Consider the following 27,814-nt stretch of genomic DNA (forward strand, 5'->3'; position numbering starts at 1 on the left):
CCTCCTTGCAGAAGCTCAGGGACCTGGCCGACCTCAGTGAGGGACGGACCATGAGGAGAGGCTGCCAGGAGAGGTTCCTGTGGGAGAAGGGGTTCCTGTACCGAGAATGGGCTCCCCCAGGGGAAGGGGAGTCCTGTGGGATCAGGAGGCAGCTGGTGGTCCCCCAGAAATACCGCCGCAAGCTCCTGTCCCTGGCCCATGACATCCCCCTCGCAGGGCACCAGGGAATCCGGCGCACCCGGCAGAGGTTGCTACAGAACTTTTACTGGCCCGGGGTCTTTACCACCGTCCGGCAGTATTGCCGATCCTGTGACCCCTGTCAGAGGGTGGGGAAGGCCCGGGACAAGGGGAAAGCGGCGTTGAGACCTTTGCCCATCATAGAGGAGCCTTTCCAGAAGGTGGCCATGGACATCGTGGGGCCTCTCAGCAAGACGACCCGGTCGGGGAAGAAATACATTCTGGTAGTGGTAGATTTCGCCACCCGCTACCCCGAGGCAGTGCCCTTAGCTTCCATTGAAGCAGACACCGTGGCAGATGCGCTCCTGACCATTTTCAGCCGAGTGGGGTTCCCCAGGGAAGTCTTGACAGACCAAGGCTCCAACTTCATGTCGGCCCTGCTCCGGTGCTTGTGGGAGAAATGTGGGGTCCGGCATGACTGGGCCTCAGCGTATCACCCCCAGTCCAATGGGCTGGTGGAGAGGTTTAACGGGACGCTAAAGATGATGCTGAAAACCTTTATGAACCAGCACCCGCAGGATTGGGACAAGTACTTACCTCACCTGCTGTTCGCGTACAGGGAGGTGCCCCAGGAGTCTACCGGATTTTCGCCTTTCGAACTGTTATATGGAAGGAGGGTGAGGGGCCCCCTGGACCTGATGAGAGACGAGTGGGAGGGGAAGGCCACTCCCGATGGAGAGTCAGTGGTGGAGTATGTCCTGACCTTCCGAGAGAGACTGGCTGAACTCATGGGCCTGGCCAGGGAGAATCTGGCCAGAGCCCAGAGGAAGCAGAAGGTCTGGTATGACCGCACGGCGCGGGCCCGTGCCTACGCCACCGGGGATCAGGTGATGGTTCTCATCCCCGTGAGAAAGAACAAACTACAGGCCGCCTGGGAGGGCCCGTTCAAGGTCGTCAAGCAGCTCAATGAGGTAAACTATGTGGTGGAGCTGTCGAACCGGGCCCACCACCGCCGGGTGTACCATGTGAATATGATGAAGCCATATTATGCCAGGGGGAATGTGGTGTTAGCTGTGTGTGGTCAGTGGGAGGAGCAGGGAGATGACCCTTTAGTAGATCTATTCCCTGGGACCAGAGCTGGTTCCCCCCTGGAAACAATCCCCCTCTCGGATCAGCTCACCCCTGCCCAGCAAGCTGAGGTCAGGGGGGTGCTGCCTCCGTACCGACAGCTGTTTTCCAACCAGCCTGGACGCACTAATCTGACTGTCCACCGGGTGCAGACAGGGTCGCACCCGCCGATAAGATGCTCCCCCTTCCGAGTCACAGGGAAAACTGCTCAGGACCTGGAAAGAGAGGTCCGGGACATGCTGGCTTTGGGGGTGATCCAGCCATCGGCCAGCCCTTGGGCCTCGCCGGTGGTGCTGGTCCCCAAAAAGGATGGGTCAGTCCGGTTCTGTGTGGACTATCGGAAGCTCAATGCCATCACTGTATCGGATGCCTACCCCATGCCCAGGCCGGACGAGCTCCTAGACAAGCTGGGAGGAGCTCGGTACCTTACCACCATGGACCTTACAAAGGGCTACTGGCAAGTGCCGCTGGATGCAGATGCCCGGCTGAAATCGGCCTTTATCACCCCTCTGGGGCTCTATGAGTTTCTGACCCTGCCTTTCGGCCTCAAGGGAGCGCCGGCCACCTTCCAGCGCCTGGTGGACCAGCTCCTGAGGGGGATGGAGAGTTTTGCCGTGGCGTATATTGACGACATCTGTGTCTTTAGCCAGACCTGGGAGGACCACGTGTCCCAGGTTAGACAAGTGCTGGACCGACTCCAGGGGGCTGGGCTGACTGTCAAAGCGGAGAAGTGCAAGGTGGGGATGGCTGAAGTATCTTACCTGGGCCATCGGGTGGGGAGCGGCCGCCTAAAGCCGGAACCGGCCAAGGTGGAGGTGATCAGAGACTGGCCCGCTCCCCACACCAAAAAGCAGGTCCAAGCCTTTATTGGGATGGCAGGATACTACCGAAGATTTGTGCCCCACTTTAGCGCCATAGCCACCCCCATCACTGAGCTATGCAAGAAGGGGAAGCCAGACAAGGTGGTCTGGACCGAGCAGTGCCAGGAGGCTTTCCGGGTGCTGAAGGAGGCTCTGGTCAGTGGCCCAGTTCTAGCAAACCCAGACTTTGACAAGCCCTTTGTGGTGTTCACCGACGCCTCCGACACGGGACTGGGGGCGGTGTTAATGCAGGAGGATGAAAAGGGGGAGAGACACCCCATCGTGTACCTGAGCAAGAAGTTGCTACCCCGGGAGCAACACTATGCGGCCATCGAGAAGGAGTGCCTGGCCATGGTGTGGGCCCTCAAGAAACTAGAGCCCTATCTCTTCGGGCGACACTTCACCGTCTACACCGACCACTCTCCCCTGACCTGGCTGCACCAGATGAAAGGAGCCAACGCCAAGCTCCTGAGGTGGAGCCTGCTCCTGCAGGATTACGACATGGACGTGGTCCACGTGAAGGGAAGTGCCAACCTGATAGCGGATGCGCTGTCCCGGAGAGGGGGACCCGAACTTCCCCAGGTCACTGGTCACAGTGACCCCGCTCCGTTCAGTCTCGAAGGGGGGAGAGATGTGACGATGTGACGCAGCAGGGAGGGGGGAGTGTTGACCTGGGAATGTGCCCTGGGGATGGGAGACCTGAGAGCCTGTCACCTGAGCCAGGAGGGGGAGGGGGAGGTAACACCTCTGCCCAGGAATGTGGACGGAGGCTGCAGCAGGGAACCTGCTCGGTGGGTTTAGTTTCAGTTTGGGGCTGGGTGGAGGAACACAGGGAACCCCAGGGCTGGGGTCTAAGCTCCCTGCTCCCCCAGAAGGACTTCACTGAGGGGTCCTGGGTGTACCCACAAGCTCTGTTTTGGACTGTGTTCCTGTTGTCCAATAAACCTTCTGTTTTACTGGCTGGCTGAGAGTCTCAGTGAATCCCAGGAAGAGGGGTGCAGGGCCTGGACTCCCCCACACTCCGTGACATCATGTTTGCTATCTTTGGGGTTCGCACATCCACACGACATGCGGTTCACAGCAACGGATACTTGGAGAAACCTGCTGGGTGAAGCAGGCCTTTTCCAAACTGAGATTGGCTCAAAGTCTGCCTCAATTCAGCTGGATTGGGACACGTCTGTGTCAAAGGAGTGGTTCACACCTGATTTGCCCAGAGACCTCAGGGGAGGGGTGGTAAGATATAGGATAAGTAGGAATTGACAACAATGAAGTTAAATATTAAGACCCTCACCTTGCAGGTCAACAAGCCTGTTCTGTTCATTCCCTCCAATGCATCTGGCACTGGTCACTCTCAGGTAGCACACTGGGCTTGATGGACCATTGGTCTGACCCAGTCTATGACCAGTGTTGGGTTCTTATATAAGCCCTCTACGGCCTTGTCTACACTGGCAAATTTCTGCACAGGAAAGCAGCTTTCTGCGGTGCAACTCCCGAGGTGCACACACAGATTTCATGATGCATGATAGAAAGGGGCCATGACAGGGACACACTGCAGTGCAGGGTCAAAGTGAAGGAGCTATGGCCCGCCTACCACAAGGTGCAGGAGGCAAACTGCTGCTCCATATTGGGGGCTAACTAACCCCAGCATCACAGCAAGAATCTACCTAGCACCTGGAGAAAAAATATAAATGAGAGTCAAAGACACCCCCACGTGGCCTGTCTCTTCCCCAATCTCAACACCTGGAAGACTCAGAATTTGAACTGCGGAGATTGGTCCCAGGCTGAGAGGGAATTCAGTCTGTGTATTAAGAACTCAACATTGCCTGGAGCAACCAGTGAGTGATAAAAGCTGTTTCATCCAATTCTTGCTTAGTATATTCAAATTAGAGTTTAGACTGGGAGTCTATTTCCATTTGTTATGTAACCACTTTTGACCTCTGTGACCAACACTTATACTCAGTTAAAATCTAACTTTCTGTAGTTAATAAACTTATTTTAATATTTGATACTTACTCCTGAGTTTGTCCAAAGTGCTTGGGAAAGTTGCTCACATGACAAAGGCTGGTGCGTGTCCCCTTTATTTTTGATGAAGTGGCGAACTCATTAATGAGCTTACACTGTTCAAGAGCAGGCCGTGAGCCGTGTGAGATGGTACATTTCTGAGGTGCAAGGCTGAGGGCTGGGGAGATACGCTGGTGTCTCTGGACAATTGAGGAGTGGCTTCTAGAGCATTCCTGCAACTTAGCTGGGTGCTTTGCTGCATGTTGTTGGCCAAATGATCGTAGAATCCTAGGATATCGTGGTCGGAAGGGACCTCAGGAGGTGTCTAGTCCAACCCCCTGCCCAGAGCAGGACCAGTCCCAACTCAATCATCCCAGCCAGGGCTTTGTCAAGCCTGACCTTAAAAACTTCTAAGGAAGGGGATTCCACCACCTCCCTAGGTAATGCATTCCAGTGTTTCACCACCCCCCTAATGAAAAAGTTTTTCCTTATATCCAAGCTAAACCTCCCCCACTGCAACTTGAGACCATTACTCCTTGTCCTGTCATCTGCTATCACTGAGAACAGTCTAGATCCATCCTCTTTGGATCCACCTTTCAGGTAGTTGAAAGCAGCTATCAAATCCCCCCCTCATTCTTCTCTTCCGTAGACTAAACAATCCCAGTTCCCTCAGCCTCTCCTCATAAGTCATGTGTTCCAGACCCCTCATCATTTTTGTTGCCCTTCGCTGGACTCTCCCCACTTTCTCCACATCCTTCCTGTAGTGTGGGGCCCAAAACTCCACAGAGCCAGTTATCTCGTCATAGAAGGCAATTAGATTAGTCAGGCATGACTTGCCCTTGGTGAATCCATGCTGACTGTTCCTGATCACATTCCTCTCCTCCAAGTGCTTCAGAATAGATTCCTTGAGGACCTGCTCCATGATTTTTCCGGGGACTGAGGTGAGGCTGACTGGCCTGTAGTTCCCAGGATCCTCCTTCTTCCCTTTTTTAAAGATTGGCACTACATTATCCTGTTTCCAGTCGTCCAGGACTTCCCCCGATCGCCATGAGTTTTCAAAGATAATGGCCAATGGCTCTGCAATCACATCCGCCAACTCCTTTAGCACTCTCGGATGCAACGCGTCCGGCCCCATGGACTTGTGCTCATCCAGCTTTTCTAAATAGTCCCGAACCACTTCTTTCTCCACAGAGGGCTGGCCACCTCCTCCCCATGCTGTGCTGCTCAGCGCAGCAGTCTGGGAGCTGACCTCGTGAAGACAGAGGCAAAAAAAGCGTTGAGTACATTAGCTTTTTCCACATCCTCTGTCTCTAGGTTTCCTCCTTCATTCAGTAAGGGGCCCACACTTTCCTTGGCTTTCTTTTTGTTGCCAACATACCTGAAGAAACCCTTCTTGTTACTCTTAACATCTCTCGCTAGCTACAACTCCAGGTGTGATTTGGCCTTCCTGATTTCATTCCTACATGCCCGAGCAATATTTTTATACTCTTCCCTGGTCATTTGTCCAATCTTCCACTTCTTGTAAGCCTCTTTTTTGTGTTTAAGATCAGCAAGGATTTCACTGTTAAGCCAAACTGGTCGCCTGCCATATTTACTATTCTTTCTACACGGCGGGATGGTTTGTCCCTGTAACCACAATAAGGATTCTGTAAAATACAGCCAGCTCTCCAGGACTCCTTTCCCCCTCATGTTATTCTCCCAGGGGATCCTGCCCATCACTTCCCTGAGGGAGTCAAAGTCTGCTTTTCTGAAGTCCAGGGTCCGTATTCTGCTGCTTTCCTTTCCTTCTTGTTTCAGGATCCTGAACTCGACCATCTCATGGTCACTGCCTCCCAGGTTCCCATCCACTTTTGCTTCCCCTACTAATTCTTCCCGGTTTGTGAGCAGCAGGTCAAGAAGAGCTCCGCCCCTAGTTGGTTCCTCCAGCACTTGCACCAGGAAATTGTCCCCTACAGTTTCCAAAAACTTCCTGGATTGTCTGTGCACCGCTGTATTGCTCTCCCAGCAGATATCAGGGTGATTGAAGTCGCCCATGAGAACCAGGGCATGCGATCTAGTAGCCTCTGCGAGTTGCCAGAAGAAAGCCTCGTCCACCTCATCCCCCTGGTCCGGTGGTCTATAGCAGACTCCCACCACGACATCACCCTTGTTGCTCACGCTTCTAAACTTAATCCAGAGACTCTCAGGTTTTTCTGCAGTTTCATACTTGAGCTCTGAGCAGTCATACTGCTCCCTTACATACAGTGCAACTCCCCCACCTTTTCTGGCCTCCCTGTCCTTCCTGAACAGTTTATATCCATCCATGACAGTACTCCAGTCATGTGAGTTATCCCACCAAGTCTCTGTTATTCCAATCACATCCTAATTCCTTGACTTTGCCAGGACTTCCAGTTCTCCCTGCTTGTTTCCCAGGCGTCGTGCATTTATGTATAGGCACTTGAGATAACCCGCTGATCGCCCCTCTTTCTCAGTTTGAGGCAGGAGCCCTCCTCTCTCACGCACTCCTGCTCGTGCTTCCTCCCGGTATCCCACTTCCCCACTTACCTCAGGGCTTTGGTCTCCTTCCCCTGGCGAACCTAGTTTAAAGCCCTCCTCACTAGGTTAGCCAGCCTGCTTGCGAAGATGCTCTTCCCTCTCTTCATTAGGTGGAGCCCGCCTCTGCCTAGCACTCCTCCTCCTTGGAACACTATCCCATGGCCAAAGAATCCAAAGCCTTCTCTCCGACACCACCTGCGTAGCCATTTGTTGACTTCCACAATTCGACGGTCTCTACCCTGGCCTTTTCCTTCCACGGGGAGGATGGACGAGAACACCACTTGCACCTCAAACTCCTTTATCCTTCTTCCCAGAGCCATGTAGTCTGCAGTGATCCACTCAAGGTCATTCTTGGCAGTATCATTGGTGCCCACATGGAGAAGCAGGAAGGCGTAGCGATCCGAGGGCTGGATGAGTCTCGGCAGTCTCTCCGTCGCATCGTGAATCTTAGCTCCTGGCAAGCAGCAGACTTCTCGGTTTTTCCGGTTGGGATGGCAGATAGATGACTCAGTCCCCCTGAGGAGAGAGTCCCTGACCACCACCACCAGCCTCCTTCTCTTGGGAGCGGTGGTCGTAGAACCCCCAACCCTAGGGCAGTGCATCTCATGCCTTCCAATTGGCGGAGTCTCCTTCTGCTCCCTTCCCTCAGACGTATCATCTGTTCCACTCTCCCCATTAGTACCTGTGGAGAGAACATGAAATCGGTTACTTAACTGTACCGGCGTTGCTGGTACATGGACGTTCCCCTTTTTTCTTCTGGAAGTCACATGATGCCAAATTTCTTCACCGTCCTCCTATCCCCAATGTGCAGCCTGCTCTGAATCTTCAGAACCTTGTGCCCGTAGAAGCATATCCTGACGTCTGTCCAGGAAATCTTCAGTTTCTCTTATGCAATGCAGGGTCGATACCTGTTCTCCAGACCTTGAACCTTCTCTTCCAATATGGAGACCAGCTTGCACTTTGTACAGACAAAGTCACTTCTGTCCTGTCATAGAATCATAGAATATCAGGGTTGGAAGGGACCTCAGGAGGTCATCTAGTCCAACCCCCTGCTCAAAGCAGGACCAATCCCCAATTAAATCATCCCAGCCAGGGCTTTGTCAAGCCTGACCTTAAAAACTTCTAAGGAAGGAGATTCTACCACCTCCCTAGGTAACGCATTCCAGTGTTTCACCACCCTCCTAGTGAAAAAGTTTTTCCTAATATCCAACCTAAACCTCCCCCACTGCAACTTGAGACCATTACTCCTTGTCCTGTCATCTTCTACCACTGAGAATAGTCTAGAACCATCCTCTTTGGAACCACCTCTCAGGTAGTTGAAAGCAGCTATCAAATCCCCCCTCATTCTTCTCTTCTGCAGACTAAACAATCCCAGTTCCCTCAGCCTCTCCTCATAAGTCATGTGTTCCAGACCCCTAATCATTTTTGTTCCCCTTCGCTGGACTCTCTCCAATTTATCCACATCCTTCTTGTAGTGTGAGGCCCAAAACTGGACACAGTACTCCAGATGAGGCCTCACCAATGTCGAATAGAGGGGAACGATCACGTCCCTCGATCTGCTCGCTACGCCCCTACTTATACATCCCAAAATGCCATTGGCCTTCTTGGCAACAAGGGCACACTGCTGACTCATATCCAGCTTCTCGTCCACTGTCACCCCTAGGTCCTTTTCCGCAGAACTGCTGCCTAGCCATTCGGTCCCTAGTCTGTAGCTGTGCATTGGGTTCTTCTGTCCTAAGTGCAGGACCCTGCACTTATCCTTATTGAACCTCATCGGGTTTCTTTTGGCCCAATCCTCCAATTTGTCTAGGTCCCTCTGTATCCTATCTCTGCCCTCCAATGTATCTACCACTCCTCCCAGTTTAGTATCATCCGCAAATTTGCTAAGAGTGAAATCCACACCATCCTCCAGACCATTTATGAAGATATTGAACAAAACCGGCCCCAGGACCGACCCCTGGGGCACTCCACTTGACACCGGCTGCCAACTAGACATGGAGCCATTGATCACTACCCGTTGAGCCCGACAATCTAGCCAACTTTCTACCCACCTTATAGTACATTCATCCAGCCCATACTTCTTTAACTTGCTGACAAGAATACTGTGGGAGACCGTGTCAAAAGCTTTGCTAAAGTCAAGAAACAATACATCCACTGCTTTCCCTTCATCCACAGAATCAGTAATCTCATCATAGAAGGCGATTAGATTAGTCAGGCATGACCTTCCCCTGGTGAATCCATGCTGACTGTTCCTGATCACTTTACTCTCGTCTAAGTGCTTCAGGATTGATTCCTTGAGGACCTGCTCCATGATTTTTCCGGGGACTGAGGTGAGGCTGACTGGCCTATAGTTCCCAGGATCCTCCTCCTTCCCTTTTTTAAAGATGGGCACTACATTAGCCTTTTTCCAGTCATCTGGGACTTCCCCCGTTCGCCACGAGTTTTCAAAGATAATGGCCAATGGCTCTGCAATCACATCCGCCAATTCCTTTAGCACTCTCGGATGCAACTCGTCCGGCCCCATGGACTTGTGCACGTCCAGCTTTTCTAAATAGTCCCGAACCACCTCTTTCTCCACAGCGGGCTGGCCATCTACTCCCCATGTTGCGATGCCCAGTGCAGCAGTCTGGGAGCTGTCCTTGTTCGTGAAAACAGAGGCAAAAAAAGCATTGAGCACATTAGCTTTTTCCACATCCTCTGTCACTAGGTTGCCTCCCTCATTCAGTAAGGGGCCCACACTTTCCTTGGCTTTCTTCTTGTTGCCAACATACCTGAAGAAACCCTTCTTGTTACTCTTGACATCTCTTGCTAGCTGCAGCTCCAGGTGCGATTTGGCCCTCCTGATTTCATTCCTACATGCCCGAGCTATATTTTTATACTCTTCCCTGGTCATATGTCCAACCTTCCACTTCTTGTAAGCTTCTTTTTTATGTTTAAGATCCGCTAGGATTTCACCATTAAGCCAAGCCGGTCGCCTGCCATATTTACTATTCTTTCGACTCATCGGGATGGTTTGTCCCTGTAACCTCAACAGGGATTCCTTGAAATACAGCCAGCTCTCCTGGACTCCTTTCCCCTTCATGTTAGTCCCCCAGGGCATCCTACCCATCCGCTCCCTGAGGGAGTCAAAGTCTGCTTTCCTGAAGTCCAGGGTCCGTATCCTGCTGCTTACCTTTCTTCCCTGTGTCAGGATCCTGAACTCGACCATCTCATGGTCACTGCCTCCCAGATTCCCATCCACTTTTGCTTCCCCCACTAATTCTTCCCTGTTTGTGAGCAGTAGGTCAAGAAAAGCTCCCCCCTAGTTGGCTCGTCTAGCACTTGCACCAGGAAATTGTCCCCTACGCTTTCCAAAAACTTCCTGAATTGTCTATGCACCGCTGTATTGCTCTCCCAGCAAATATCAGGAAAATTAAAGTCACCCATGAGAACTAGGGCGTGCGATCTAGTAGCTTCTGCGAGTTGCCGGAAGAAAGCCTCGTCCACCTCATCCCCCTGGTCCGGTGGTCTATAGCAGACTCCCACCACTACATCACTCTTGTTGCTCACACTTCTAAACTTAATCCAGAGACACTCAGGTTTTTTTGCAGTTTCGTACCGGAGCTCTGAGCAGTCATACTGCTCCCTTACATACAGTGCTACTCCCCCACCTTTTCTGCCCTGCCTGTCCTTCCTGAACAGTTTATAACCATCCATGACAGTACTCCAGTCATGTGAGTTATCCCACCAAGTCTCTGTTATTCCAATCACGTCATAATTCCCTGACATCACCAGGACCTCCAGTTCTCCCTGCTTGTTTCCAGGGAGAACTGGAGGTCCTGGTGATGTCAGGGAATTATGTCTCGAAAGGTCGTCTGTTAACTCTGCTTTTGACTTCAAACCCTGTTGTGCCAAATCATCTTTCACCACCCCTAACTAATTTACAACCCTTCAGCAGTCCTTGCTGGAGCAGAACCAAACTTGAAAGATTCCTGGCAGCTTCCTGTAATGCTACCCTCACTTCGAACCTCTCACAAGCGGACTGAAGTGTCTCCTTTCCCTGGAAGGCATTCAGTCCCCATGGGCAGGGACCTTCTTCCACGACCCATACACCAAGGAGGGTGGGCTCCTCAGCCACCCCCCATCCCTCTGGGTCCCTGAACACTTCCTCCATTTCCTTTTTAATCTCATCCCAGGGTGACCCCTGCACCTAGTATGGGCCCTGGTTCTTCCTTATCCATTTATCCAAAAAATCCTTTACCCTGTCTTGCCAGAACCCGCAACTGCCATCACGAGAGTTCGTGAGACCCCCTCCAAGCAGCTGTGCGGACTGTTGGGGAGGGGGGTTTACAGGCTGCCACTCACCTATCCCATGCGATGCATCCGAGTCAGTCACTGGCACCACGATGTTCGGAGGCTTACCTGTGCTACTCAACTCCAGCTCCATTATTCACGTAGCTGGAGTAGACGTACCTTAGGTTGAGTTCCAGTGGGGTCTACACCTTACTCTTGTTATTGGGGGTAGAGAACAGGGGTCCATTGGAGAGCAATCTGCAGGGTCTTTACTAGACCCGCTAAATCAACCACCGGTGGATAGATCTCAGAGCGTCGATCCCTGTTATAGGGTAAACCTGCCCATTGTCACACACAACCTTATTCCCTTGAGCCCAATCCAGCCCTACCCCACCCCTCTCCCCCACACACTCCATTGGATACAGCCTCTCGATGACTCACCAAGATGGGGGCTTGTCTCTGCATCTCCCCAACAGGGGAGCAGAGAGCCTAAAGGGCCGCAGCAGACAAGTGGAGCTCGGCAGGAATGGAAGAGACTTTCCTCCTCTTCTTAAAAGTCTCCTTAACCTCACCAATGAGAAGTTCCAGCACTGGGTGGCTTCAAACCACCAACTGTCCTATCAGCAGCTGAAGGCAGGTCCCAGGTCTATCAGACAGAAGGATACCACCCAGCTCACTTGCATGTGGCCTTTAGCGTGGATTCATTTTGGCTTATACACCCCTCACCCCCATCTGGGCTGCAGCGGTGCAATGGGTTAGCTCCTAGTACTTAGAGAGGAGCAATGCTGAGGTTGTGAGTTCAAGCATCAGCTTTCTTTAAGCAATGGCTTCTGCCATTCATCTTGCCCGGCGGAAAATACAATTCCGGCTCAGAAGACACCCGGGTTCTCTTCGTCTGCAGAGTGCAGGGCAGATTCCACAGATCTACAAGGCTCCATTCTCTATCCGCACCCTGTGTCAGGAGGCATCAAGCAGAGCCCAGAGCACTGCCCATCCTGTGATTCTAGAGCCCCTGACTTCCCCCTCAACCTTTGCTCCCCAAACCACCTTCCTGCACTCCCTCTTGGCTGTGAGACTCAAACCCTGCCTGGCTTTCGATATGTTCATGTGGTTTTTGTCTGTTGGGTTGATGAGCATGTGGGTCCTGTGTGATTTCTGTGGATGCCTTGCATAGTTTTGTGTGCGTGTGTCTGATTTTTGCCGGCAAATTGTTTTTTGCTTCGTATTCTTTTGGAATGTGGTTTTTGTGCTTTCGTCTTGTGTGCTTTTTCTGTATGTTTCATGTGTGGATTTGTTCTTTGTATGTTTTGTGTGGCTTTCCCTTATGTGCATATGTCTCTGTGTGCTGTGTGGGTTTGTGTGTGGGTCTGATTTTTGTTAATGCCTGCATGGGCCTGTGCAGTGTGTGGTTTTCTCTTTCTCTCTCTGTGTTTCTCTCTCTGTTTGTATCTTCATGTGTAAATTCACTGGAATGTTTAAAAAGATCCACAGCTTTGCCAATTTTCACCAGGAATTTTTCTCAATCAACAAATTCTCACTTGTTCCCTACCTAAGTGTTCACTCTTGGATGGCCTCAAATTAACTTATGAAATTCTTACCTGAAACCTCACCTGCTTTTCAGGGATTCTTCCTTGGACTCAGAGGATCAAGAGCTGGAAAATTCACCTAATTCAGTTTAAAGGCAAAGTTTCACTGAGAGTTGACATTCCAAGCCCTTGTTTACAAAATGAGAAAAAGAGCCAGGGGAAGCGCTTCCTTTTGGTTCACAGAATAAAGCGTTTGTCATTTAAGGGTTTGTTTCCCGTATTTTAAAACCAGAAGGGGTCTTCGTAAACACCCAGTCTGACCTCCTGTCTAGCACGGGCCCGAAACCTGCCCCCGAAGAATTCCTTTTCAACTAGAACAGATCCGTTTAAAAAAATAGATCCACTTTTGATTTGAAAATTTCCAGGAATGGAGAATCCACCAGGGCTCTGGGTAATATTTTCAATGGTTAATTACCTTCCCTGTCAGAAAGCACGCCTTATTTCCAATCTGAATGTGTCTAGCTTCACTTCCAGCCATTGGCTCACATTATACATTTGTCTGTTCGATTGAAGAGCCTGTTAGTAAGTATTGTTCCCCATGTAGGTACTTAGGGAGTGAGATCGTCATCCCCTAAACCTTTTCTGTGCTCTTCGTGACTATCACAACAAGGCGGGGTTTTTAAGCCTTTCATCCTTCTCATGGCTCTTCTTTCTCCTCTCAAATGTTTCATCCTCCTTCTTGAACTGGGGACCTCAGAACTGGATGAAGTGGGCACAACAAATAGAGAGGTAAAATGACCTTTCGACTCCTAGTTGAGATCCCACTGTTGCTGTATACGTGGCTGACATTCCTTGTTCCTAGATGTACACACTTCCATTTAGCCTTAGCCGCAGGAAATAGTCATCAGCACCACCTCAGCTCTCTGTTCTGAGATTTACTTCTCAGTCCCTAGATGCCAAAATATGTCCTTAGGATCCTAGATGGCTGTCCTGCGCCGGCTGGATCAGATGTTCCTGCTTCTACTCAGAAATCTCCAGATGATCCGTGTTCTCCAGAGCTTACCCTCCCAGACAGGACTGAACAACCTTAGCTTATAACTAGGCCACCCGTGACCTCAACTAGATGCCCTGAATGCACCACTTTTGAATTCCCTCCAACTTCTATCATAGGAATAAGAAGCAGTTGGTGTTGTAATGTTACAGGAGAGGTTGAAATGAGGCTATTTCTCAGGTAGAAGGCAACGATTGTATCAGGAAGGGGATTTGAATGCCCACCTCCATATGGAGCCCAGAACACAAATGACGGAAAGACACAGGTTTGAGTTTGATGCGTTAGACCACTCGGCCAGCCTGTCACTGTTAGTCAAGCCACTTATCAATCTCAGTTTTCTTTAACTTGTTGTGAACTTTCCAGGGAGGCGGAGATTGCATATCTCTTTCAACTTCTAGAGACTTTCTAAAGCACAGCCGATTTTTATATGTCGTCTCCCTGCTCCCTTTTTAAGGGAATAAAAGATGATTGCTACCATTCTGAGAAAGTAATGTTGAACCTCAAACTCCTGCATGGTGGGCCAGACGGCCAAGCAACCAGCACCCACAACTTCTACCACCTTTTCTTTTCAAAATAGCTCAGCCCTCAGTGTGTTGAGCCTTTCTGAAAATCTGGCCAAAATGTTTATTGCCCAATTGGGAGCTGAGTTCTTCTGAAAATCTGGCTCTAGGGGTGGGGGTGAGACCTTCTGAAAATTCTGGCCCATGTGTCTGGAAGCTCGAAGAACCTTCAGAACTTTTATCGTGTGCTAGAACCTGATGAGAAAACCTTCCTTCTGTCGAACTCAGCAGCAATTTTGTCATTAACTTACAATCACAATGTTTCAGCTTGATCCCAGATTTAGGTATCAACAAAATGCATTGATTGTATTTTTACATGCAATGTGAAACAAACACCCCTAGTTGGGCAGAGAGATAGAAGTAGGTCTGCCACTAAACCACATTGCCTTTCATCAGTAGCTACCTGAGCAAGGTAGTAACCAGTGGCCAACAGGTGAAAGGCCCATCGTCTATGCTTAGAACACGACAGCAGCTAGACCTCAGGAATGGAAGAGGCTAATGGTCAGTTTTGCCAAGATGGTTACTTCCAAAGACTGGTGTATAGAGTGGGATGAAAGTTTTTTGCGTGAATATTTTATTTGCTGCAATAACTTGGTTGACCCAAAATGATTTTTTGGTTTTGTTTCAGCAAGAAAACTGACATCCTGGGTCAACCTGAGTGTCTATTACTGTTGTTATAACATTGGTTAGGCTAGCTAGCAAGGGGGAACAAGAATTTGCACCTATTTGTGGACATCGAGGTGCACAGTGGAAACATGTCCACGTTCTGCTCCTAGTCAGTGGGAAGCTTTGATTTTGATATGGTCTCCAAAGCCCTTGCCAAGATCACATAGAAGATGGGGGAGTCAGGGAAAAAGCGTCAATTTGTTAAAATTGCAAGTGAAGGATAAATTAAGGTGTTTTGCTGTAAAGTCACTTTTCCCTGACTGGGAATTGAACCCAGGCCGTGGCGGTGAGAGCGCCAAATCCTAACCACTAGACCACCAGGGAGAGGATGAGGCTGTTGTTCTTCTCAGCTGTGCTACACTTCCTTAGGCTATTTTCTGTCCAATTTCTGAAGCTGCTCCTTTGTCCATTCCCTGAGCGGCTAAGAGCAGAGCGGGCAGGAACCCCTGTGCTCAGGGTCACAACCTGAGCCCAACCCAAGCCACTGAAACAAACTCAAATGATGCGTCAGCTTCCTCCACTAGGATCACAGAGCAACACAGAGAAAACCCAGGAGGAACAATCCTCCTCTGCCTTCATTGACCCCATTGCAACCCTCTCAGCAGCTGACCAGGGCCTTCTTCTGGGAAGGACATTGAGCTGATAGGAACTTTGGCATAGAGAGCAAGGGAGGGACTTTGCTCCCCCTCCTTGTGACCTGATTGCATTCTGACTCCATGTAACGGGGCTCTGAGCTTTGCCATCTTCTGAATTCTGTGTCCTCAACAAGCAGCCAAAGTGCTGAACCCCCTGGACCCTTCTGCTGGGAGCATGGGGATTGCACAAGAGCTGCAAGCCCTTTTTACCTCTCCTTCTCCTCCTCCGCTTCCCTGGACTTTCCCCACCAATGGTTTCATCAGACTCTGGAGGAATCTAAGTCCCTGCAGGGTTTCCGTCACCCACCTTGTAAGGCAAACAGTGATTCCCTTCTCTGACACTCCTAGGGCCACATTTTCTGTGAGGAGCTTCTCCCCAGGGGGTCTGATGTCCTGCAAAAATGCAAAATCATTCTCTCCCCAGAACATCTGAGACAATATTGACTTAAACAATTGACCACACAAGATCCAGTCCACACAAGAGATCCACTTCCTGGACACTACAGTGCTAATAAACAATGGTCACATAAACACCACCCTATACCGGAAACCTACTGACCGCTATTCCTACCTACATGCCTCCAGCTTTCACCCTGACCACACCACACGGTCCATCGTCTACAGCCAAGCTCTGCGATACAACCGCATCTGCTCCAACCCCTCAGACACAGACAAACACCTACAAGATCTCTATCAAGCATTCTTACAACTACAATACCCACCTGCGGAAGTGAAGAAACAGATTGACAGAGCCGGAAGAGTACCCAGAAGTCACCTACTACAGGACAGGCCTAACAAAGAAAATAACAGAACGCCACTAGCCGTCACCTTCAGCCCCCAACTAAAACCTCTCCAACGCATTATTAAGGATCTACAACCTACCCTGAAGGATGACCCAACACTCTCACAAATCTTGGGAGACAGGCCAGTCCTTGCCTACAGACAGCCCCCCAACCTGAAGCAAATACTCACCAGCAACCACACACCACACAACAGAACCACTAACCCAGGAACCTATCCTTGCAACAAAGCCCGTTGCCAACTGTGCCCACATATCTATTCAGGGGACACCATCACAGGGCCTAATCACATCAGCCACAGTATCAGAGGCTCATTCACCTGCACATCTACCAATGTGATATATGCCATCATGTGCCAGCAATGCCCCTCTGCCATGTCAAACTGGACAGTCTCTACGTAAAAGAGTAAATGGACACAAATCAGATGTCAAGAATTATAACATTCATAAACCAGTCAGAGAACACTTCAATCTCTCTAGTCACTCGATTACAGACATGAAAGTTGTGATATTACAACAAAAATACTTCAAATCCAGACTCCAGCAAGAGACTGTTGAATTGGAATTAATTTGCAAATTGGATACAATTACCTTAGGCTTGAATAGAGACTGGGAGTGGCTAAGTCATTATGCAAGGTAACCTATTTCCCCTTGTTTTTTCCTACCCCCCCCCCCACCCCAGACGTTCTTTTTAAACCCTGGATTTGTGCTGGAAATGGCCCACCTTGATTATCATGCACATTGTAAGGAGAGTGGTCACTTTAGATAAGCTATTGCCAGCAGGAGAGTGGGGTGTGGGGAGGTATTTTTTCATACTTTGTGTGTATAAAAGATCTTCTACACTTTCCACAGTATGCATCCGATAAAGTGAGCTGTGGCTCACGAAAGCTTATGCTCAAATAAATTGGTTAGTCTCTAAGGTGCCACAAGTCCTCCTTTTCTTTTTAAAAGTACCAAGGTGACTTAGGAGCAGAAACCCCCACAGACCTTCTGTGCAATGGGCACCTGCCCCGCACTGAGCAGGACTGAAACTCCTGCAGGGAGACTGCTGGGCCTGAGCAAAGCAGCAGCGTGAAAAGAGAACCTGGAGATGCTGGGGATCGAACCCAGGGCCTCATACATGCAAAGCATGTGCTCTACCAATGAACTACATCCCCAGATGGGGGGTGTTTGCGGTGGGTTACACTCACAGCCCTCCTGTTTCCAGAGCCTTCAGGGGCCTAACGGCAGCATGGGGGACACATTCCCTGCTCGGAGGGCCAAACCCTCTGTCCTGGAGGTTGCTGGTTCGTAGGGGTCACTTTGCAGCAGGGCCAGTTTCTCTATGTGGGGGAGAGAGAGGGCCTGCCCTGGACTCAGGGTGCAGAGATACACTCGGCCCTCTCCCCGGCATTGACTGGCTGGAGCTGCCACCCCCTGCTGAAAGGGAACGGCGCTGGGGGGCGCTGTGAGTCGCTCAACACCTCACCCCGGTGGAAGAAGTGGTGCGGGGGGGGGCTCCAGGTGTTTCTCGGATCTGCTATTTCCACTTGCCTGTAAAGTCCAGCTTTCCCCAGCACATTCACTGCAGTGCACTCGGGTCACTGTTTCCATGGCTGACAGCAAAGAATCGCTCCCAGTTTCCCTTCTCTCTGCAGCACGATTAGCCTGTGTCGGTGGTTAATGAGGTGGATCTAGTTGTCGATGGTTATTCATTCCCCACCTGGACAATTCACACAGTCCCTTTCCTGCTCAAATCCCCAGCACCTCACTGATCCCGGTAGCAGGGGTTGGGTTTTCCCTGAGGCCCTGAGATTCTCAGCGTCCTTTTTTCCCTCCACCTGGAGTGAACTCAGCTTTTCCCCATCCCAAACACTCCATGAAATAACAACAGCAGCATAAAGAAAGCGGGGAGGGAACATCTCCCGGCCAGGGCTGGAGGTGCCCAGGGCCCCCTGCTTCCCCATTGTTTCCATCGCAGACGAGGAGGGTTCCTTGGAATTTGACACCCTGCTTTGCACAAGGGACAGAGAAAGATCTTGATGTTCCTGCATCTGCGCAAAGAAAATTGTCCTTCTGTGTGACAGAGAGGCAGGAAATGGCTGTTTCTACCCAAAAGATCAGTGAGACCAGAAAGTGACGCTGTGCAAGTAACGATCTGGTCCTACACTGACTCTGCGGTTACTTAGAGGCAGCCACAACCAGCTCTGTGGTTGGGAACCTTCCAGAGACGCTGCGGGTGATCATGAGCTCGAAGCACGTTCCCTTTCAACAGCTGCCATTGGAAGGCATCTGACAGTCACAAGGAACAACGATCTGTGTTAAAGGAAGGTGGCCATTTATTCGAGCCCCAATTTCTATTGTGTGCACAAAGAGAGGATCGAATGTGTAACAGGTAGTTTGGTAAATTGTGGTTATTTTATTTTTGGAGCAGACTCCTGTCCACCTCCAGTAGAGTTCTCAGTCCCAATGGCAACTTACTTACCGAATGTAACACAAACTAGTCCATTCCTCCCAAGGGGATGGGGTTCTTGCTCTTCCACACAATGGAGACCAAGGACCTGCAAATGTGCCTTCATGTGTCTTTGTTTCATTGACGAAAACATAAACTAGACACTCAGAGGAGTGGAACTGATTTCAGCTGAGGGACCTCTTTGCTAGGTTTCTATGCATTTGCACAGGAAAACACCTAGTGTTTCCATTCATCCCTGTTCAGTGGAGCTCCCAAACATAATGGGGATGGATAGGCCCTTATTTTTGTTAAGGGAACAGGTTTGTAAGGGGGCATTTGGATTTGAACCAAGGACCACTTGAGCTGCAGTCAAACACTCAACCACTGAGCTACCCCCCCCATAGCAATTGTATAGGGGAGTTAGTGATCTTAAGGACCTTGAAGGACAGGCCCTGCCTCAGAGAGCTCCTTTTCCATTCCCAGACCATGGGTGGTTTTAAAAATGGGGTCTGATTAAACTTTATCTATACATGTAGACCCCACAGCTTGCCCACCCACCGACACAGCTTCTCCCACTGACATACCTACCCTCTCTCGGGGAAGTGGATTAACTACACGGACGGGACAGCTCTCTCCCATCCCCTTAGAGCATCTTCATTAGTTATGAATAAGTAGGAAATAACCGACTGAATGGACAGCAACCAATGGATCAAATATTGCTGAGCCTGCATTCAATATGGGTAACTGGTCATATCGGGCTGCATTAGGAGGAGCGTTGCCAGCAGATGGAGGGCAGTGATTATTCCCCTCTATTCGGCACTGGTGAGGCCACATCTGGAGCATTGCGCCCAGTTTTCAGGGCCCCCTCCCACTACAGAAGCAAATTGGAGAGAGTCCAGGGGAAGGCAACAAAAATGATTACGGGGCTGGGGCACATGACTTACGAGGAGAGGCTGAGGGAGCTGGGATTATTTAGTCTGCGGAAGAGAAGAATGAGGGGGGATTTGATAGCTGCTTTCAACTACCTGAAAGGGGGTTCCAAAGAGGATGGATCTAGACTGTTCTCAGTGGTAGCAGATGACAGAACAAGGAGTGATGGTCTCAAGTTGCAGTGGGGGAGGTTTAGGTTGGATATTAGGAAACACTATTTCCCTAGGAGGGTGGTGAAACACTGGAATGGGTTCCCTAGGGAGGTGAGGAATCTCCTTCCTTTGAGGTTTTTAAGGCCTGGCTTGACAAAGCCATGGCTGGGATGATTTAGTTGGGGTTGGTCCTGCTTTGAGCAGGGGGTTGGACTAGACACCTCCTGAGGTCCCTTCCAACCCTGATCGAGGGTTAGAATAACATTTTCCAACCAACCATCAGTTGAGCTAAGTGCAAATCCCTGTCGTAATCCCCCTCTGTCCAGTAGTCCCAGGGCACGTTGCAAGCTTTGGATTCGAGACACTGAGTCAGCTTCCTGCAATGAGTTTCAGCTTTCCCAGAGGTAATTTGTGAGGGCTCGCCATTTAAGGACGTTCTTCTTTAATTTCCACCTATTCAATCCAAATGAGTTTGAAATTACCCATGGCAACATTCTTTCACGTACTTTCGTGAACTGAGAACAGTTAGGAAATCTTGTACTGAGAGACCAGTCGGTGGGGAACAGAGCGATAGTCATTTGTAAACCAGTTGCATTAAGAACCACAGGTCTCTGGATGGGGGTAGAGCACCGTGGGGATGGGGGTGTCACAGACAATTTGGAGGGAGGGGGCGGAGTAGAGGGTGGAAGAGGTTGAATTAGGGTACATTTTCCCTTGGCCCCGAAAGGGGCAGCACGACATGCCCAATTAAAAGGGGGTGTCAGGCCTGAAGAATTTACAATATCCACCAAAATAACAGGAACAAGAAGACAAACACAGAACACAATGTGTTGTTGCGACAGGGGACCCAGGGCGTTCTGGGTTTTCTTCCCCTGGCCCCAGCTTGCCAGAAAGTGTCTGAAAAAGAAAATAAACATTCCCCAGCCCCTGGGTGGGGACAGATGATTGCTTAAAAATGCCCCTTTCTTTTCACAATTTTTTTGGCTGAGTGCAGGAAAACGGAAGAATTACCTTTATATTTTGTTTGTTTGTTTTGTACAAAGGATACTTGCTGCATAGCTAGGCAGAGGAGGCCTGTCTATGTAAACACGGTCTGTTCCTGAAGTCTTTGCCCCAGCTCATCTCTAGACGTGAGGGGGGAGGTCATTCAGACCCTCCTTACACTTGGTATTTAAAAACTCCTTATTGTCCCTACCTCTGCTGGCCTTAGATTTCTCCTCCTGTCCCTTCTTAGGAAGCTCAGATGAGGTGGCCAAGTGGTTAAAGTGGTAGGCTGCTAATCTTTGTGCTTTGCACGCATGGGTTTGAATCCCATCCTCAGCGTGTGCATTTTGTCTTCTCCCCTCCTTCACAAACAACCATCTCCCCTTTGGTACAAGCCACATTGCTTCCTGTAAACAAAACCCTTCTCAGGAACTCAGACCTCCCTTGCTGTCAATAAAACACGTCAAAAACCCAGATTTCTCAAAGAGTTCTTTGTTTCTTAGTTTTTATCTCAAAAGGTAACAGCCTCATAATGTCCCCAAACACCCTGGGACCTGCCCAAATAATTAAAATGCCCCCACCTCAGCCACGACAGTGACCCACAGCTAGTGTGTCTAGGTCAAGGTGCTCTGGAAGAAGCAACTCAAAGATTTTCTGCTTCCCTTGGCGAGGTCTGACTGGGAAAACAAAATTGAAAATTTTCTGCTGGGAAACCAATTCTAGTCTGTTTGGGGACTTTGATTTGAATGGATTATTATTATTCTCTTCTGATCTCTGAATTATTTCAGTTCATTCTTTGTCCTCCAGATGCGTTGCCAGATGTTGAGTTGTGGGGGAGAGAGGCCAAGTCATGCCGTCTCTTCCCCTCTTCCAACTTGCTAGGAAGTTCCTCTGCTACGTTGTGAGTCAAGCAGTGTCCATTGTCTCCGGGCTGTCTCAGAGAAGTCCGCATTGTACACGGTTCCTGGGAGAGTCCTTGGGAGCGTGGATACCTTTACTGGGCCAGCAGCTAGTCTGGCTCCTCCAGCGTCACACCGGAAAGGCTGGTGGTGGCCATTTCCCAGCCTCATCACATATTTCAGTAACGCACCCAGAGCAAAACTCCACCACTTCCCAGACACGGCTAGCACACACCATCCACCCAGGTATTAGCCTTCAACAGATCACGACTTTTACAATGATAGCTCCCCAGGCCGACTCTGTACAAATCCTACCTTAATTCTATGAGAGTGGTGACGATGGGGCTTCCAGGGTGCTGCTTTGAGCACAGCCTGCCACCCCTGGGCTGACACTGCAATGGAGACGTCCCCGTAGAGTCCCTCTCTCCCGGGACGAAGATGGCAGCAGGGCTGGCCTGGGTCACCTGACGTGGGCTCCTGGAGCTCAAGCCGTGGGGCCCAAAAGTGGGGTGCAGATAGCGGGGTTCCTGCTGAAGCCTGGGTTTGGAAACCCTCACCCCTCGTGGGGTCTCAGAGGTTGGGCTCAAGCCCATCTGTCTCCACTGCCATTTTGTAGCCCTGCAGCCCCAGCCCCAGAAGCCTGAGTCAGCTGCCCCGGGCTCTGAGACAGGTGCCCTGGGTGTTTTAATCGCTGTGCAGACATAACGTTAGGATACGTCTACAGTGCAATGAATCACCCACGGCTGGCCCGTGTCACATTAATCCAGGACAGCGGCTTGGGCTGTAAAGTTGCAGTGTACGTGTCTCGGCTCAGGCTCAGGACCCTGCTCTAGGAGCCCAGAAGGTTGGGCGGGAGTTTGGCAAGTGAAAAAGGTAAAACCGCAGTGAAGTATTCCCCTGGACTCAATGACATGTCTCCATTTCTCTGTCTGCTTTGGGGCAGGGACAAAAACAGGTCCTGCTGCATTCGTTATTTCAAAGGGAGGTTTAGGATTTTCATTCTCAGACACGGTGCACAAAGCAGGACTCCACCCTCGGCGTAAACTGAATGAGCCGCCCACAGATTCTGGCAGCCCCAATGAGCCACTTGGTGGGAGAGCTCGGACCTGCCCCCTTCCCAGAGGGAGGGGGTCATCTGCGAGGGGACTGCGCCACTGACCTATCAGCCCTTCACACCCAAACTTTCAGTCACTCTATTATCAGTGCCTGTGAGTGTAATTTAAAAAACAAAACCAGCATCACTGGGCTAGACCAAAGGTTCGTCTAACTCTGTATTTTGTTTTCTGACAGCAGCCAGTACCAGGTGCCCCAAAAGCCACTCAACAAGGCACCCCTGGGAGTTGAACCCAGGATCTCCTGTTTACAAGGCAGGTGCTTTAGCCAGCTAAGCCATGGTGCCCGTCTCTGGCTAACGTATGGTGTCTGCCCACCCCTGACTCCCTGCCAACCCCCCGCACGGCCGGACAAGCGTTGCTTGTGTTGGATTCTGTAAAGCAGAGAAGCAGGTGAAGTTTTGCTCCCAAGGTGTGTGTGTGAGTCTTTGGACAAGCCTGCGCTACGAAATTAGGTCAGTGTAATGACATTACTTTGGGGGGTAAAAAATTTAACCCCCCTGAGCAATGCCGTTATACCAACCTAATCCCAGTGTAGATAGCATTGGGTTAACAGGGGGATTCTTCCCACCCACTCTGCCTCCTTGGCTGAGGCCTGATGGTCCACCTTTCGCTCGCTCCTCTCTCCCCGAGGCCTCAATGCCAGCTGCTCCTGCCTCTCCGCCCCTTACCCCACGGTCTGCCTGCCACCCACACTTCTCTGCCCCTCTCCTGAGACAGACTCTGCCCGCCACCCACACTTCTCTGAGCCCTCCCATGAGACCTGCCCAGCCTGCCACACACTCCTCTCTGTCCCCTCCCCTCACCTGCCCTGAGGACCGCTCACACCTCTCTGCCCCTCCCACGAGGCACCTGCCGGAGGAAGTTGTGCCTCTTTAGTTTCAGTGCCTGAGCATCCTTGGCCCCAGTGGGAGCCAGGCTACATCTACACGACAGAGTTATGCTGCTTTAGTTAAAGCGTTTTAATTAAGCCGCTGTTGCATGTCCACACTAGGCTGCTTGTGTCACCGGAGCGCATCCAGGCTAGCAGCTCTTGGATCGCCCCAGAGAGCAGTGCATTGTGGGTCGCTATCCCACTGTGCAACTGGCCGCAGGGTGCTTTGGGAAGGGTTTGCAATGGCTCATAGGCAGCCACACGAGGCAGGTTTCTCTATCCCATTGTTCCGTGGGCATCCGACTCGATTGCCAGCTGCTTTTCAACTGTCGTGGGCGTGGCGGGCAGAGAGTGTGTGTGTGTTGGGGAGAGACAGTGTGTGTGTTCGGGGAGCGTGTGTGTTGCGGAAGAGTGAGTGTGTCGGGACGCTGTCCCTAACTTCAGACAGCTGCTGGAAGCAGGCAGTCCTGAGTCAGGGGGAGGGGGACACCCCAGTCCTGAGTCAGGGGGAGGCGGACACCCCAGTCCTGAGTCAGGGGGAGGGGGACAGCCCCGACATCAGCCCCCACTTCCCGCACTGGCTGAGCACAGCCCAGCAGTCTCTGTCACATACACTCACACACACGCTGCTGCCTGCCTGGCTGTGTGTCGGGGTGCAGGAACACGGGGGTTTAGAGGGCCACAGGCCCAGCACTTTTTACCAGCCGTAAGGGTGGACAACGGAGGGGGGGAACACGGTGGAGTCTTGGGGGGGACGAGGCTTTCTGTGGCTGTGGCCTCGGGGGGAGGGGTGTGGCGAGGCATCAGGGAGAAGGGGCGGAGTGAGTGAGGGGCCTTGGGGAAAGGGGTGTCATGGGGGCACCACAGTTCAGACACCGGTGGGCCCCCCCCCCCCCGTAAGGAAGATTCTCCCGCTGTTATTAGTGCTGGTTAAGAAGAGGGGAAAGTATCTGCATCTACCAGCCTTTTATGGCTGTACAAGAATCAGGGACAATACAGAGGGACCCACCTGCAAGTGCCAAATGGCTGGACTGGCTAATGCAACCTGCAGAAGTCCATGGCACACTGGGATATAGAGTCGAGTGTACATCACCATCATTACTGCAAAGGGATAATGATAGGAAGGTTCACAATTGACGAAGTAGTTACATGCAGAGCTCATTGGCTATTCCTGCTCATTAGCGTCACTGTGGACTGAGCCTTTCCCCCTCTCTGTCTCCCTTCTCAAAGATCAGAAGTACCTCGAGCAGGGATGTGGCTCCTTCATACACCCGCTTAGATTTCAGGATGCTGGGAAGGTGTTTGGAGACTATGCGAAAATCAGAGCTCTGTCCAGTGACGAATAGCCAACTGTGGGCATGTTCCCACCTTAAATCCCAGGCTTTATACCCTTTAAAACAAAGAGACTTGAGCAAATAATTTAATTTTTTGCTTGCTACCGAGCCAAACCGAAATGATAACAACAATAATATCTCCGGTTGACTCAAGGTGCATTTTTTGGAGAAAGTTCCCTGAAAAAGCCTAGCATCGGCTGGAAACTGTCACTTCCCTCATGGTCTTGTGGTTAGAACGGGTTCCATTCCCGGTCAGGGAAACTTTTCATCAACACATATCGAAACAAGCAAGCTTTTCTAGACCCTCAGAGCAGAAATTAGGCACGTTCCCAATGTGGATGGTTTATACAAATAGAGCTGTGTGAATCATTTGTTGTTTTGCTTTCTAGCGAGACAAACCAATAACTTCATCACCATCCTCATCATCATTCACGTAGACCCCAGATGTAGACCCTGAAACATGTAGACCCTGAAACATCATTCACGTAGACCCTGAAACAAAGCTAAAAAAAATTTCACTTTCCTCAAACCAAAATATTTCAGTAAATAAAATAGTCATCCAGAAAACGGTTCGCCCAGGGCTATAGACAAGTCTTTGGAATTAACCGTCTGGAGAGAAGGCTCATTAGCCTCTTAATTGTGGGTTAAGTGGCCGATCGATTTCTAGCCCTCTGTCCAAATGCCCAAAGTGGTGTGCTTGTTTCACACAAAAATAAATGATGTTGAAACCTAACGCTGCGATCACGACACAGCATTGTGATTGTAAGGAAAGGAGAAAATTTCGACGGAGTTCAACAGAAGGAAGGTTTTCTCATCGGCTTCTAGCAAATGCTCAAAGTGCTGACGGTTCTCGGAACTTCAAGACGTATCGGCCAGAATTTTCCAAAGGTCTGGCACTGGCCCCCACCTCTAGAGCCAGATTTTCCAAAGGTCTCAACACACTGAGTGCTGAGCTACCTTGAAAAATAGCTGGTTCAGATCCTGGGTGCTGGACGATATGGTTCACGGTGCAGGAGTCTGAGGTTCACCGTTACCTTCTCATAAAGCTGGATGTCTGGATTCTGCCTCAGCCCTGGTGCACGTCTTTTCTTCACATAATAAGTCAGCGGTAAGACGGGAACACCTCGCTCAAGGGACTCCAGGAAACCTGCAAATTGCTCTCAGGGTGATTGTGTATGAAAATGAACTATGCTGTAGAGGGGCCCTAGAATTGGTTAGAAATATGGCCTCTTGGCCTCCCCAAACAGCTCATAACACTAAAGAAAACAAGGCGTGTTAAACGCATGCTTTTGTGGTGTCTGAGTGGTCTAAGGCACCAGACCTCGAACTTTCTTTTCTCCTCACTTGGGTGTTCTGGAGGCTTGGGTTCAAATCCCACATCTGAAAAGCGACAGTCTTTCAACCCCCAGCAGCGTGTGTGTAGACGTGGGATCGTTTCAACTCAAGAACTAGCACTAAGGGATAATAAATTTACCACTGAAGTGAAAAATGCACTGAGGTGATGGATAACGGGGTTTGTAGAAACAAGCTGGGAAAAACCAGCCAAATAAACGTGACTGCACAAACTTCCCACCTCAGAGACTTGTTGCCGGATTTCTACTGCATTCATAGCCAGAGTCACTTCAAAACTAGCCCCAGAGTAGGCCACTCTGTTTATTGAACCAAAGATGGTTTATTAACACATTGCTCTATACCTTTGAAAAGCATCACTATCTGGAGTATAATTCGATGGTGGATGTGAGCAGCTTTGCCATTTTCTTTTTGTACTGGCACCTGCCCACCTCCAGTCTTGTTTTCAGTCACATACCAAGGCAACGTACTTACCAAATGTCACACAAACTTGTCCATTCCTCCCCGTAATCAATCTAACTCCAGAATGTCAGAACGAGGCAGAGCACTGGGAAAGTATCACAAGAAGATCCAATTAAAAACTTGCGTTAATCGAAGCTGAGATGCAGACACAGCCTATGGTACAGCTGGTGAAGTCCCAGGGACACACTCCCGCTAGGGCTGGTTCTGAAATAACCGCAGAAGCAGATCAAAGAGAAGGAGCCCATGTGGGAGGTATGGGCAGCTGCCTTCTGAGTGCATCACTCCCCTGGGAGGTGTTTCACAAAACACAGCACTTCCCCTCTGGAAGAGAAACAAACTCTCTCCCCACCAGTCACTGTACTTTCCATGGGGCCGTTTGTCCTGAGGGACCTGGATCTCTCGGGCTAGTCCATGGTGACTCATAAAGAGCCATTTGGGGAGCAGGAGTCATCCCAATGGAAATCTCGTCACTTCTTTCTCGGTGCCACTTTCTTAGCCCTGGCTTTGGGTGCTTTGGATTCGGCTTTAGCCTTTTTCTCTCCCTTCTTGACTTGGGGTGGGAGCTTGACCACCGCCTGGGTCTTGGCAGCTTAGAACTTCTGAGGGCTTTTCCCTGCATTTTTTGGTCCTGCTGCAGACACCACCATCTAACGACTATTCCTGGAAATGGGATGGTGGCATTTCCGGGGATCCTGGCAGCTCTAACCAGCTTCTAGGTGGCTATTTTCCTTCTCAAAGCCACTGGCTTCTTCTCATGCCTTGTCCTGGGAGCCCAGATGTTGTCTGAATGTGAAGGAGCCAAGATGCTGGTGTCCTTTCCCTCACCAAGGAGTCTTTGCTCATCAGAGTCCTGAACTCCAGCTGGATGTGGTTCTTGTTCTTCTACACAGCATAGGCCCTGGAGAACTGGGATCTGCAAATGTGCATTCATATTATACTTTTGTTTAATTGATGAAAACATAAACTAGACACTTAGAGGATGGGAACTGATTTCAGCTGCTGGACGGGTTAGCTGGGTTTTTATTCTTTTGCACAGGAAAACGCTGAGCGTTCAAATTCATTTCAAGGATCCCGAT

General features: G+C 50.4%; 1 protein-coding gene and 4 non-coding genes across 5 annotated transcripts in view; 1 reads left to right on the plus strand and 4 right to left on the minus strand.

The window, feature by feature from the left end:
* Nucleotides 1-27,814, plus strand: part of LOC141978798 (uncharacterized) — a 157,521-nt gene that overhangs the window by 6,697 nt on the left and 123,010 nt on the right. The window lies entirely within an intron of this gene.
* TRNAE-CUC (transfer RNA glutamic acid (anticodon CUC)) lies at nucleotides 15,029-15,100 on the minus strand. Its single transcript has one exon. It is a non-coding gene; the product is annotated as a tRNA-Glu (tRNA).
* On the minus strand, nucleotides 17,296-17,367 carry TRNAA-UGC (transfer RNA alanine (anticodon UGC)). Its single transcript has one exon. It is a non-coding gene; the product is annotated as a tRNA-Ala (tRNA).
* On the minus strand, nucleotides 18,967-19,040 carry TRNAC-GCA (transfer RNA cysteine (anticodon GCA)). The gene has a single exon. It is a non-coding gene; the product is annotated as a tRNA-Cys (tRNA).
* TRNAT-UGU (transfer RNA threonine (anticodon UGU)) lies at nucleotides 22,932-23,005 on the minus strand. Its single transcript has one exon. It is a non-coding gene; the product is annotated as a tRNA-Thr (tRNA).

The sequence above is a fragment of the Natator depressus genome, chromosome 28, assembly GCF_965152275.1.
Source record: "Natator depressus isolate rNatDep1 chromosome 28, rNatDep2.hap1, whole genome shotgun sequence".
NCBI lineage: Eukaryota > Metazoa > Chordata > Testudines > Cheloniidae > Natator > Natator depressus.